This window comes from Crinia signifera, chromosome 5, assembly GCF_055691185.1.
Source record: "Crinia signifera chromosome 5, ASM5569118v1, whole genome shotgun sequence".
Classification (NCBI taxonomy): domain Eukaryota; kingdom Metazoa; phylum Chordata; class Amphibia; order Anura; family Myobatrachidae; genus Crinia; species Crinia signifera.
The window spans coordinates 95368001-95381535 of NC_139221.1; positions in this window are offsets into that span (position 1 = coordinate 95368001).

The window sequence follows — 13535 nt, forward strand, 5'->3', positions numbered from 1 at the left end:
TCTAACTGTGTACCTGTAGTACTACTGTCTCCTCTGTGCTGGGGCCTACCTCTGGTGCTGTGCCTGTAATATTATAATTATATATTAATAATTTTAATTAATTATATTATATATATAGTCCACTGATGCTGCCTGCACTGAATCTGCCAGTATTATTTAGTTACTCAGTCCACTGTTGCCACTGACAGTGCTACTGCCTACCTAGTGTACCTACCTAGTACATACTAGGCTGCTAGAGGTATATCTAATTTAATTCAAAAATAATACTTGTGCTGTGTGGGACTGTAAAAAATAATTCCATGCTGCTGGTGCACTGACGTGTGCCACTGAGTGCCACTGCCAACCAGTACCTAATAATAAAATTAATTATTATAAATTCTGCTGGTGCACAATACTAGTATTGCTGATGTATCTACCTGTCTTGTGCCTAGTACTACTGTCTTATCTACCTGTCTGGTGCCTAGTACTGCCATATCTACCGTCTGGTCTGGGGCTTACTGCCTAATACTGGCATACCTGTGTGGTCTGGGGCTCACTGCCTAATAAATACTGCCGTATATCTACCTGTGTGGTCTGGGGCTCACTGCCTAATACTGCTGTACCTGTGTGGTCTGGGGCTCCCTGCCTAATACTGCCGTACCTGTCTGGTCTGGGGCTCACTGCCTAATACTGCCGCATCTACCTGTCTGGTCTGGGGCTCACTGCCTAATACTGCCGTACCTGTCTGGGGCTCACTGCCTAATACTGCCGTACCTGTGTGGTCTGGGGCTCACTGCCTAATACTGCCGTACCTGTGTGATCTGGGGCTCTCTGCCTAATACTGCCTTACCTGTCTCGTCTGGGGCTCACTGCCTAATACTTCCGTACCTGTGTGGTCTGGGGCTCTCTGCCTAATACTGCCGTACCTGTCTGGTCTGGGGCTCACTGACTAATACTTCCGTATCTACCTGTCTGGTCTGGGGCACACTGCCTAATACTGCCATAACTGTCTGGGGCTCACTGCCTAATACTGCCGTACCTGTGTGGTCTGGGGCTCCCTGCCTAATACTGCCGTACCTGTGTGGTCTGGGGCTCACTGCCTAATACTGCTGTACCTGTCTGGTCTGGGGCTCACTGCCTAATACTTCCGTATCTACCTGTCTGGTCTGGGGCTCACTGCCTAATACTGCCGTACCTGTCTGGGGCTCACTGCCTAATACTGCCGTACCTGTGTGGTCTGGGGCTCTCTGCCTAATACTGCCGTACCTGTCTGGTCTGGGGCTCACTGCCTAATACTGCCGTACCTGTGTGGTCTGGGGCTCTCTGCCTAATACTGCCGTATCTACCGTCTGGTCTGGGGCTCACTGCCTAATACTGCCGTACCTGTCTGGTCTGGGACTCACTGCCTAATACTGCCGTACCTGTCTGGTCTGGGGCTCACTGCCTAATACTGCCGTATCTACCTGTGTGGTCTGGGGCTCACTGCCTAATACTGCCGTACCTGTGTGGTCTGGGGCTCACTGCCTAATACTGCCGTACCTGTCTGGTCTGGGGCTCACTGCCTAATACTGCCGTACCTGTGTGGTCTGGGGCTCTCTGCCTAATACTGCCATACCTGTCTGGTCTGGGGCTCACTGCCTAATACTGCCATACCTGTGTGGTCTGGGGCTCTCTGCCTAATACTGCCGTACCTGTCTGGTCTGGGGCTCACTGCCTAATACTGCCGTACCTGTCTGGTCTGGGGCTCACTGCCTAATACTGCCATATCTGCCTGTCTGGTCTGGGGCTCACTGCCTAATACTTCCGTATCTACCTGTCCGGTCTGGGGCTCACTGCCTAATACTGCCGTACCTGTCTGGGGCTCACTGCCTAATACTGCCGTACCTGTGTGGTCTGGGGCTCACTGCCTAATACTGCCGTACCTGTGTGGTCTGGGGCTCACTGCCTAATACTGCCATATCTGCCTGTCTGGTCTGGGGCTCACTGCCTAATACTTCCGTATCTACCTGTCCGGTCTGGGGCTCACTGCCTAATACTGCCGTACCTGTCTGGGGCTCACTGCCTAATACTGCCGTACCTGTGTGGTCTGGGGCTCACTGCCTAATACTGCCGTACCTGTGTGGTCTGGGGCTGCCTGCCTAATACTGCCGTACCTGTCTGGTCTGGGGCTCACTGCCTAATACTGCCGTACCTGTGTGGTCTGGGGCTCTCTGCCTAATACTGCCGTACCTGTCTGGTCTGGGGCTCACTGCCTAATACTGCTGTACCTGTGTGATCTGGGGCTCACTGCCTAATACTGCCGTATCTACCGTCTGGTCTGGGGCTCACTGCCTAATACTGCCGTACCTGTGTGGTCTGGGGCTCTCTGCCTAATACTGCTGTATCTGTATAACTGCCTGCTGGTGCATACCCACTGACATATTAATTGCACTCCAGTGGCGCTGTCCTGTGACATAACTCCACAAAAATAATGGAGATCCAAAATATGGAGGTTAACAAACAAAGGAAAGATGAAGATCCACTTCCTCATAGTTCTGAAGCTGCTGCCACTAGTCATGACAGACGATGAAATGCCGACAACGTTGTCTGCCACGGCCGATGCCCAGTGTGAAAGCAGAGGGCATGTACAATCGAAACCAAACTTCCGTAAAAGGAATAAAAAATATGAAATGTAAATCATTGGAAGAGAAACTTAAACTTGGCAATATGCCATTTACGACACGGAGTGGCAAGGAACGGCTAAGGCCATGGCCTAACTTCATGACTAGTGATGCAGCTTCAGATGACGAGGAAAGTCCTCCTCCTCCTCTCTCCCCGCCCAATAGGAAATTAAAGAGAGTTAGGCTGACACCGACTCAAAAAAGTCGGAAAAAATTTCAGAATAAAAAACCCGATAAAAATTCGGAAAATAAATCTGAAAAAAACTCAGAGGTGGCTCCTTCCACCATTTGCAGTACGCCCTCTGCATATGCTGGAAGGATCACCCACAGTCTAGTTCCAGATTTTATTAGTGAAGGTGATGTTGTACACCAGGAGGAGGATATTGATGTAGCTGGCACTGAGGAGGAAGTTGTCGAAGAGGATGGAGAGATGGTTTGCTTAAATGACACACCAGGGGGGAATGAGGCACCTGTGGGGGCAAAAGTTGTTGTCCATGGGATGAAAAAGCCCATCGTCATGCCTGGACAAAGGACCAATAAATACACCTCTGCGGTCTGGAATTTTTATTATCCGTACCCGGACAACAAAAGTATTGCCATTTGTAGCTTATGTAAAACTCCAATAAGCAGGGGTAAGGATCTTGCCCACCTAGGGACAACCTCCCTTCAACGTCACCTAAAGAAGCATCGGTTCAGTGTTTAGTCCAGAAAGTGCGGCTAGCAGTCCAGCGACACCTAAATCACTTGGTCCTCCTTTTGGAGCCAAGTGCCTGAAAAGCACACCACCAAATTCCCCCTCGATCCGGATAGGGGGAGTCCTGCAGTCCATCTCACCTGCATGAATGACTCCATAGATTCCTCCGGAGGATCCTGCAGCGCTACGCCTACTACTACTGCCGCTGCTGCTCCTGGAAGTCAGTCATCATCCCAGAGGGGAAGTCGTAAGACCGCTGCGTCTTTCACTAAGCAATTGACCGTCCAACAGTCGTTTTCCATGAGGATGAAATACGACAGCAGTCATCCTATGGCAAAGCGGATAACTGCGGCCTAGACAGCTATGTTGGTGTTAGACGTGCATCCGGTGTCCGCCATCAATGGAGTGGGATTTAAACGGTTGATGCAGGTATTGTGTCCCCGGTACCAAATCCCATCTAGATTCCACTTCACTAGGCAGGCGATACCCGCGATGTACAGGGACGTCAGAAAAAGTGTCCTCAGTGCCCTGAAAAATGCGGCTGTACCCACTGTACACTTAACTACAGACATGTGGACAAGTGGATCAGGGCAAACTAAGGACTATATGACTGTGAAAGCCCACTGGGTAGATGCATCGCCTTCCGCAGCAGCAGCATTTCCTGCACGCCAGCTCTTTCCAAGGCAGGCTACGCTGTGTATCACCGGTTTCAAGAAGAGGCACAACGCCGACAACCTCTTAGAGAAACTGAGGGAAATCATCTCCCTGTGGCTTACCCCCCTTAGACTCTCCTGGGGATTTGTGATGTCGGACATTGTGCGGGCATTAAACATGGGCAATTTCCAGCACGTGCCATGTTTTGCCCACACAATAAATTTGGTCGTGCAGCATTTCTTAAAAAATGACAGGAGTGTGCAGGAGATGCTTGCGGTGGCACGTAAAAATTTGCGGACACCCTGAATGCCAAGTGTGGGTTTTGGCAGATCCCTCTGGACAGAGCCTCTTCCATGCTTACTGCCTTCATGACCCCTATTGGGTGCTACTTCTTCCTACGCATGCCCTATGGCATCACCACGGGCAGCGAAGTTTTCCAGCGCTGCATAATCTCTGTCAGCATCCTTATCTGCACAGCAGGGTCCATCAGTTACTGCCACTGCTGCAACCAATGCTAGTGATGGTTTATATTACATTACATCTTCCATCTGCCACCTTAATATTGATTAGCCCCCTCCCCTACACCCATTAGGCAATGATTTAAGACGACTGGTAATAAATGAATAATAATCACAAAATTAAACAATCAGATTACATTAATTAATCATAATCACACAATCAAGCCAGATAGGGGTCTTGTTGGATGTTAAAGTGATCAAAACAGTTACACACTTGCAGACAAACTCTGTGCTGCACAAAATGCCCACCGCTTCTTGGCTGCACATGGTAAACAGTGCATGATCAAGCCAGATAGGGGTCTTTTTTGGGCCTATTTTTTTAAACTGCCATCCTGTCTGCCGCTGCAGTGCCACTCTTACATGAGCCACGTGTTTGTGCCGCACACTTGTGTGCTAGCATAGTTATCCAGCTACCTCGGTGCAAACTTTTGCCGTAAAAACAATATTGTGAGGTGTGAGGTGTTCAGAATAGACTGGAAATGAGTGTAAATGAATGTTACTGAGGTTAATAAAAAAAACCACCCAAATTCTGTGATTTTAGCAGTTTTTATGCTTTTTTAACAAAAAAATCAGAACCCAAAACCCAAAAAATCCAAACACAAAACACTTAGGAGGTGTTTTGCCAAAACCCATTAGAACCCAAAACCTCAAGGTAATCAGAACCCAAAACCTGAAAAGTGGCCGGTGCACATCTCTACTGGTAATTAGTATGACTATATGTGCAGAAACTGGCTTCCTGTATTAGTGTGGTCACCTTAACTGACCCATGAATGTCTGGGAAGATGAACAAAACTGAGCTGAGAAAATTATCATAATGTAAGAAAGTTGCCACATGCCCAAGAAATAAAATTGCCAAGCATACTTCCCAAATAATAAAGTATAAACTTACTAAAAGGCAGATTTTAAAATTAAACAAAAATCATTGTTGTCACTTTCAGTAACATTCTTCTTTTTTATGTGTTGTAAAATCTATTACTAATATTACAAGTACATTTCTAAATGTCAACAGTAGATGGCAGTGGTGCAGAAGAAATAATTCTACAAAAGAAGTATTTGTGATTTATTGTTGTGAAATGGTGTTTTAAGTAAGTCTTTCATAAGTCATACACACACTGTGCTTATTGAAAATGTGATCAATAGATGGAGAAAATATTTTGAATCATGGATTTGAGTTATTTCAGGCATAAAATTATCCATACATAAGACATTGTGCAGGCAAGATAAATATAATGATATTTATGGGACATTGGGTCCCTCATACTGTAAATGACAGTACTACTACAAAATCACAAAAAGCATTATGTTCATATAAAGTTACAATGTTTTATGAAATGCATTTACTTTTGCTGATAATCAAGTACTGACTTTGGGCCATAATATTTATGAAAATATTGTAAAAATTGCCACGCATTATATTTTTATCTGGCAACTTGTACGAAAAGCAGGGATTAGGTAAAAACTGGAACTGGAAAAAAATGATGAATTGCTGGACTGGACAGACTTCATTCAATAAATTGTGCCCTTCCTGAACTTGTGTTGTATGCCCCCACCTGAGGGGTGTCTCAACCAGGGGGTTCCTAGTGCCAACATCACTAGGGTACAGGCAGGATGCAGAAGTTATGGCTGCCTGTCTAGGGGTGCGGGGGGGCAGTACAAAAACACCATAAGAAACATGGGAAGTGTCTTGTAGTAGTTGCTCTCAACAAGGGTGTAACTCAGTGGCGTAATTAGCATACAGCAACCCCCGCAGTGGCTTGGAGGAGCCGGGGGTCTGCGGGGCGCTCTCCCTGACTTGCCTTCAGTTCTCTGCTGCTGTACAGGATAAGAGAGGGCACTGGGGTCACGGAGCTGCACTGATTTATTTCTTCTGTATGCAGTCCCGTCCTCCCGAGTCCTCTCAGGTCTGCTAGAGCTCACACAGTCACAGTCACACACACTGGATTAAGGGATAGTCTGTAAACTATTTTCCACTTTACAAGTGTATTCATACACTCTTGATTACACTTGTATAGCGGCAAGTAGTTTGCAGACTGTCCCTTACTTCCAGCGTGACTTCTGAGACTTTTCTTACAGGGTGGACTCTCTGGAGCCTGTAGCACACTAGCATGGACTGGAGCATAATGGGTGTTTAAGAGGGGGTGAGTGTCACACAAAGTGTGTCACAGTGTGTGTGTATATCCTATTAACTATGCAAAACCCAGGTGTCATTTTTTCAAATGTATAGATATCTATATTTCATTTTTTATTTCATTTGTTAAATTTCCCTGTTTTGGCACTCAGATGAGGGGGGGTGGGGGGGGGGGGGGGCCTCTCCAATTATTTTTGGCAGGGGGGAGCAAAATGTATAGTTACGCCACTGGCGTAACTATCATAGGAGCAAGGGGTGCAGCTGCTATGGGGCCCAGGGCTGAAGGGGGCCCATCTTTACTGTCTAAGGGGGAGATTCTCTAAGCTAAAAATGCGGTAAAAACCCCGTTATCGGGGTTTTTACCGCATTTTGGGATGCTGTAAGCATCCCCCGCCGGGTTGCCGCGGCGGGGGGCATCGCCAAAAAATCTGGCGATGCCCCATAGAAGCCAATGGGCTTCTATCGCAACCCTCCGCCGCCCCGCGCCGACCCCCCGCCACCCCGCATCGCCCCCTCCCCCCTCACCTGTGTCCGGGCAGCACAGCGCAGTGCTGCCCGGACCTGTGACCTCCTCCTTGCACTGATCCTCTTCCGGGTGCAGGGAGAAGGAGAGCCCGGCGCAGCAGCAGCAGCGCGGGGTGTGTGAGGGAGGGGAGAGCCGCTGGGACCTGCTGGGACCCGGCGACTCTCACCGCAAAGGACAGCTCTTAACGCAAGAGCTGTCCTTTGCCTTAATTATCGCATATGTTACAGCATATGCGATAATTAAATATGCGATGGGCGGCGAAGGGGGGCGGAGATTCTTAGAGAATCTCCCCCTAAGTAATATGTTTTACATACATTTGTCTCCAACAGTTGCTAAAAAGGGGGCCCTTACAAACTTTTGCTATGAGACAGTTCCGCCTGTGGCTCTTGACCATGTATTTATGTAAATATATATACATATATATATATATATATATATATATATATATATATATATATATATATATATATATAGTGTTCTCATCCCACCACAGGACTATCTATCTATCTATCTATCTATCTATCTATATATATATATATATATATATATGGGAAAGGATAGTGGCCCCAATAATGCGCTGAAAGGAGCAGCACCTCTATAGTACCCTGCTGTCAGTGAAGGTACAGTGAGAGAAGAGATAGAAAAGAGAATAGGGGTGCGCTGCATATACCACTTTGTGGCTCAACATACAATGAATAAACAATTGTTGTAAAAACAGATAAACATTTATTGGTGGTTCATCCAGCAGTAAAAAGATTTCATGTGTTCAGGTTTTTTTCAGAAATACGCCACATAAATTGTAGATCCGCGGCCCAACGCGTTTCGTCCCTTAGGACTTCATCAGGGGCAAATGTATCAATCAAAATGGGGAGAAATCTTCTACACCCTTTTGATGGTAAAACTGTATGGTTTAATAGACTTTAATAAAGGTTGCCAATAGTGGTGAGAAAAGTCTCTCAGGTAAGTATAATGTAGTCTGCCGTGAAAAGGCTTGAACTGCCTCTATGGGCTTGAACTGCCTCTATGGGCTTGAACTGTAGATCTCCAATACCAATGGTAAATTCACAGAAAACCTGAAGTATCTCTCAGTACAATTAAAACAGTTCTTCTAGTCTGTTCACAACAAATGAAGTTTCTCAATAGCATGTAAGCCCAGTATCACAGGGTCTCTATTGAGAAACTTCATTTGTTGTGAACAGACTAGAAGAACTGTTTTAATTGTACTGAGAGATACTTCAGGTTTTCTGTGAATTTACCATTGGTATTGGAGATCTACTTCCCATCCCAAGGGCTGTACAAAGTCACTGAACCTGAAGAATACCACACTTGATTTTATGCAAATCCATCTTTTTGCCTCATAGGACCACACCTATCTCAAGACGGTTCAAACCTTCCATAATGGACAGCACTGCTCTAATTTGAGAAACCTTTTTACCGTTTCTGGTAACTACAAATAAAACTTCCATTAAACTTTACAGCTCCACTCACAAATTGTATAGGAGATCTCTCCAGTCCATCTCGTTGTCTTAAAAGACTGCACCCATTCTGAGGCAGTTCAAGCCCATAGAGGCAGTTCAAGCCCATAGAGGCAGTTCAAGCCTTTTCACGGCGGACTACATTATACTTACCTGAGAGACTTTTCTCACCACTATTGGCAACCTTTATTAAAGTCTATTAAACCATACAGTTTCACCATCAAAAGGGTGTAGAAGATTTCTCCCCATTTTGATTGATACATTTGCCCCTGATGAAGTCCTAAGGGACGAAACGCGTTGGGCCGCGGATCTACAATTTATGTGGCGTATTTCTGAAAAAAACCTGAACACATGAAATCTTTTTACTGCTGGATGAACCACCAATAAATGTTTATCTGTTTTTACAACTATTGTTTATTCATTGTATGTTGAGCCACAAAGTGGTATATGCAGCGCACCCCTATTCTCTTTTCTATATATATATATATATATATATATATATATATATATATATATATATACAACAAAGGAAAGAAAGGTGCACTCCATAGTGCATTAAAAGAGTTTTTTTAATGGACGTATAAAAACATCCAGGGTACACCACAATAAAGCCTCGTACCAAGTAAATCAACGCTGTGGACTGGGTACCACACGTTTTGTACATACAGGCCAGAGGCAAAGATGCTCACAATCCCAGGTCAGGAACCACCGGATCTCGCACAAGCATGCCACCACGATGGATTGCTTTGCGGAGTGCAGGGGAAGCCACAGGGCACAGAGACGGACGTCGCTCAAGTACCTGTCTGCACAACTTCCAGACGTCTCCGTGCCCTGCTGCTGCCCCTGCACTCCGCAAAGCAATCCAGCATGATGGCATGTTTGGGGGAGATCCAGTGGTTCCTGACCTGGGATTGTGAGCAGCTTTGCCTTTGGTCTGTCAGGGCCGAAACTAGGGTTACCGGCGCCCAGGGCAAGACAGTCATTTGGTCTTTGGCATGCCCCTGGCGCCGGAGGCTGAGCGAATCCTGCGCCCACATAACTCTGTTGTGCAGCAGGGTCCGGGGACGGGCAGCGGGGTCCGGGGACGGGCAGCGGGGTCCGGGGACGGGCAGCGGGGTCCAGGGATGGGCAGTGGGGGTTCTGGTCCGGACAGCTGGGTTTCTGGTCTGGGCAGCAGGGGTTCCGGTCCGGGCAGCGGGGGTTCTGGTTCGGGCAGTGGGGTCCGGGGACAGAAAGCGCGATCGCGTCATCAACAATAGACAAACAAAACACCATCACCATGGTAACTGTAAACAAAGAATCTTCTTGTAACTAACATATCTGATAATAACAATTTAGATGCAAAAACACAAAAATGGCAGATGAGATACTTTATAATAAGTTATAATTTAATTGATCATAAAGACCTGCTGGAGATACCGTCCCCAGTCCCCATGTATCTTGGGGCTGACCTCTTAGTCCCCACACAGTCTTACACAGCCTTGCAGCCCTGGGTTGCTGCAGAGGATTTTATGCCCCTACCCCTGGCACAGCTCAGTGCGCAGTGGATTAATGAAGCTGCTATTTCCCCACTGTGAGACAGCTCTTCTCGTTTCCCAGTGGCCGGCTCTGCTCCCTCTGCCTCGCTGCAGCCCAGGCAGGGGGCCATGCTGTGGCTCCCACAACTCCATGCTTTCAGCTTTCTCCTTTCCCCAGAACCCAGAGCTCCCCTTCTACAGCGCACTCGGGGGTTCGCTGATAACTGTGCCTCACTACAGCCACTTGAGGTGATCCGGGGCTACACCGCACCCAGGACCCAGCGGCTGCCTCTGTAATCTCCCCCTGGGCGCCGCACAATGTAAGCTTGGAGGGTCCGAACAGGGAAAAGGGTAGCCACAACATACTTTCCTTCCAACAACTACATAATAAATACCCCACATTGTCTATACCCTTATTCCAACACCCACACACCACCCCCATGCACCTTCCCCCACCCATGGCACTCTTGAACCCGAGCCTCATCCACGCAATAAAGGCAATTACTGCGATATGATGAATCACCTAGTATATATATATATATATATATATATATATATATATATATATATATATATACTATAAAAATGTCCTTTTTTTCTAAAACAAATCCATTAAATGTTCTTTTGTTCTTTTTTGTTTTAAAAAAAAATTGCCTAGTGATATCATGACAGGCAGAGGGTCTGGGAGCATGGCCAGTCACTCATAGAGTCGCAGACCATGCCCCCACAGCGGCAAATCCGGGCGTGATGAGTGATGCGATCTGTCAGCCACACCTCCTTGCAGCCAGGTCACACCCCCAAATTTCAGGCATGTGCCAAATGTGAGCACTACGGTCCCGTCTTGCACTTTTCAAATGATGGGAGGTATGGTATAAGGACTTGTGAAAAAATTGGGTCCTTGAAGATAGGGTGGTAGCTTAAATGTTTTGATCAAAATATGACATAATCCCCTCTGTTTTATTTGCTACATACACACAGATTTGTTTTTAGTTTTTGTTGTATACACATATGGAAATTAACACTGTCAAGCAGCTGGTACCATGTACAATATGTGTTCATGTTTCTTCTCTGTTTATATTGAATAATACAGTATCTTTATTTGTGACTTCTAAGAAAAAAACATACACTTTCATCCATAGACGTGAGGTGGATTATCTGAACTCTTTCTCTGCATGAAATGTCTCATTTCTCTCCTCTGTAAAGTGCAGGTCAACTCTGCAGAAAGAGGACAGGACAGTCTGCACAGACAATGAGGAGGGATCATTAAGAAACTTTCAAAACATATTGATTTTTCTTTTCTTTATATAATATATTAGAATATGCTAACAGTCATTTTGTTTAAAAAAAGTAGCCAAAACTTAAGTAATGGAAGAGAGATTTGTTATACTTCTTGTTACATGTTTGATAATTATTCACGATAATAATAATAATAATAATAATAATAATAATAATAATAATAATAAAATGTGACTTGTTTTATATAGAAGCTTTTAGCATTTTTGAAAATCAACAACATTTTTGATCATTCATGTTACAGGTATACAAAGAATAATTTCTTTGTCCTGCTGAATATTTTAAGTAAGCATTCATCATTACTGAAACACAAACAATTTTTTTTTTTTCACCAAATGACAAATTGATGTTGACAGGCTTATAATTCCACTGCTATTGCCATCCTTACCCCTGGTCTAATTGTATCAGACCCAGTTTTCGACCCTTATAGATTGTCATCACAAGGTCATGTATGTGAGTGTGCATCTTAATCATTACAATGTAAATGATGAGTGGAAGGCATCCCAGGCATGTGTCCCAAAATGCAGAAAATGTTGTCCCCCTGGTAATCAGCATCAGTGATGAGCCCAGGAAGAGGCAACACCACAGAAGTAATGCTATTGCACAGATCTGAGTATGTCACTGGTAGGGCGTAACTAAAAATTTGTGGGCCGCATACCCTAATCTTGAAAGAGGCACCCACTCTTATTGCCACTACAATACCCCTTAGGGTTGATTTTATTCAGTGCGCTGTGAATAGCGCCGACATAGAGGTCGCAAGCGTACAATCTATAGGGATAATAGTAGGGATACATAAGGAATTCCATAGCATGGCAGTCCCATCATAGCATGGCAATCCCACCATAGCATGGCAATCGCACCAGATTAAAAGACTGTCCTGATGGGATGCAAATTAGATATAAATGCTACTGGAGGTTGTGTGGGTGTTCCTGAATATGACAAGCTTGCCTGAAGAGGGGAGTTTTCAGGGAATGCTAAAAGGTTTGGAGGCTAGAGGAGAGTCTTAATGTGCATGTAAGGGCATTCCATAGGGTGGGTGCTGCCCAGCATAAATCCTGCAAGTGTAAGTGTGGATGAGAGATGCAGATCTTGTGCAGAGTGGAGAGGTCAGGTGGGGATATATTTTGAGATAAGCAAAGAGCTATAAATCAGTGTAGTCAGAGTAATGGCTTTGTATGTAAGTAGAATAATTTTATATTGAATGCGGTAATATACAGGCAACCAATGGAGGGACTGACAGAGCGGATCAGCAGACGATGAACGTCTAGCCAGGAAGATCAGCTTCGCAGCTGCATTCAAAATAGATTGTAGAGGTGAGAGTCTTTTCTTAGGAAGACTGGTAAGGAGGCCATTGCAATAATCAATGCGTGACATGAGTACATGGATTAGAGTTTTTGCAGTGTCTTGTGTAAGGTACAGACACATTTTGGATATGTTTTCTAGATGCATGTAACATGATTTACAGACAGATTGAATATGGGGGATAGCTATTACCTGCGACTTCTGCAGACTGCTGCCTCGGTTTCCATCCACAGCCGGGACCTGGAGTTAGGAGCCTCCCAGGGCGCCGGGCTCCGTGACGCCGAAAAACCCCGTATCTGCTCGGCAGTGTCTGGTGCCGACTCTGCTCATCCCTCCTGTGCCATCCGGACCTGGAGATCCCGCGGTGAGTGCGCCTGCTGCCCATCTTGTGCAGCGCTACCCAATACGTACGGTGGGACCCGGGACTGCTGGGAGTGATAGTACGCTGGTGGCTGCTGGATTTACTGAGCAGCGGCAGGCCAGATATCCCCATGATCTGCTGGCTGGGCTTGCTTCTGCTAGGGAGCTAAGGGTGCATTACTACCCACAGTGCTGTGGTGCAGCCAGAGTGGTGCAAAGCCCTCTGGGTTGCCATAATACTTCAGTGCCCCTATGGGCGCTCCCCTCCCTCTGCCCCACATCTGCCGTGGTATGTGCGGACACCTACACCCATCAGAGGGGTGACAACATTTTCTCTCACACAACACTGATCTACAGCCCCCCGCACTGCTCAACCCCAACACCTCAAATAGGCACTACACTCCCCCTCCTCCAGCTCATCTAAGTGGC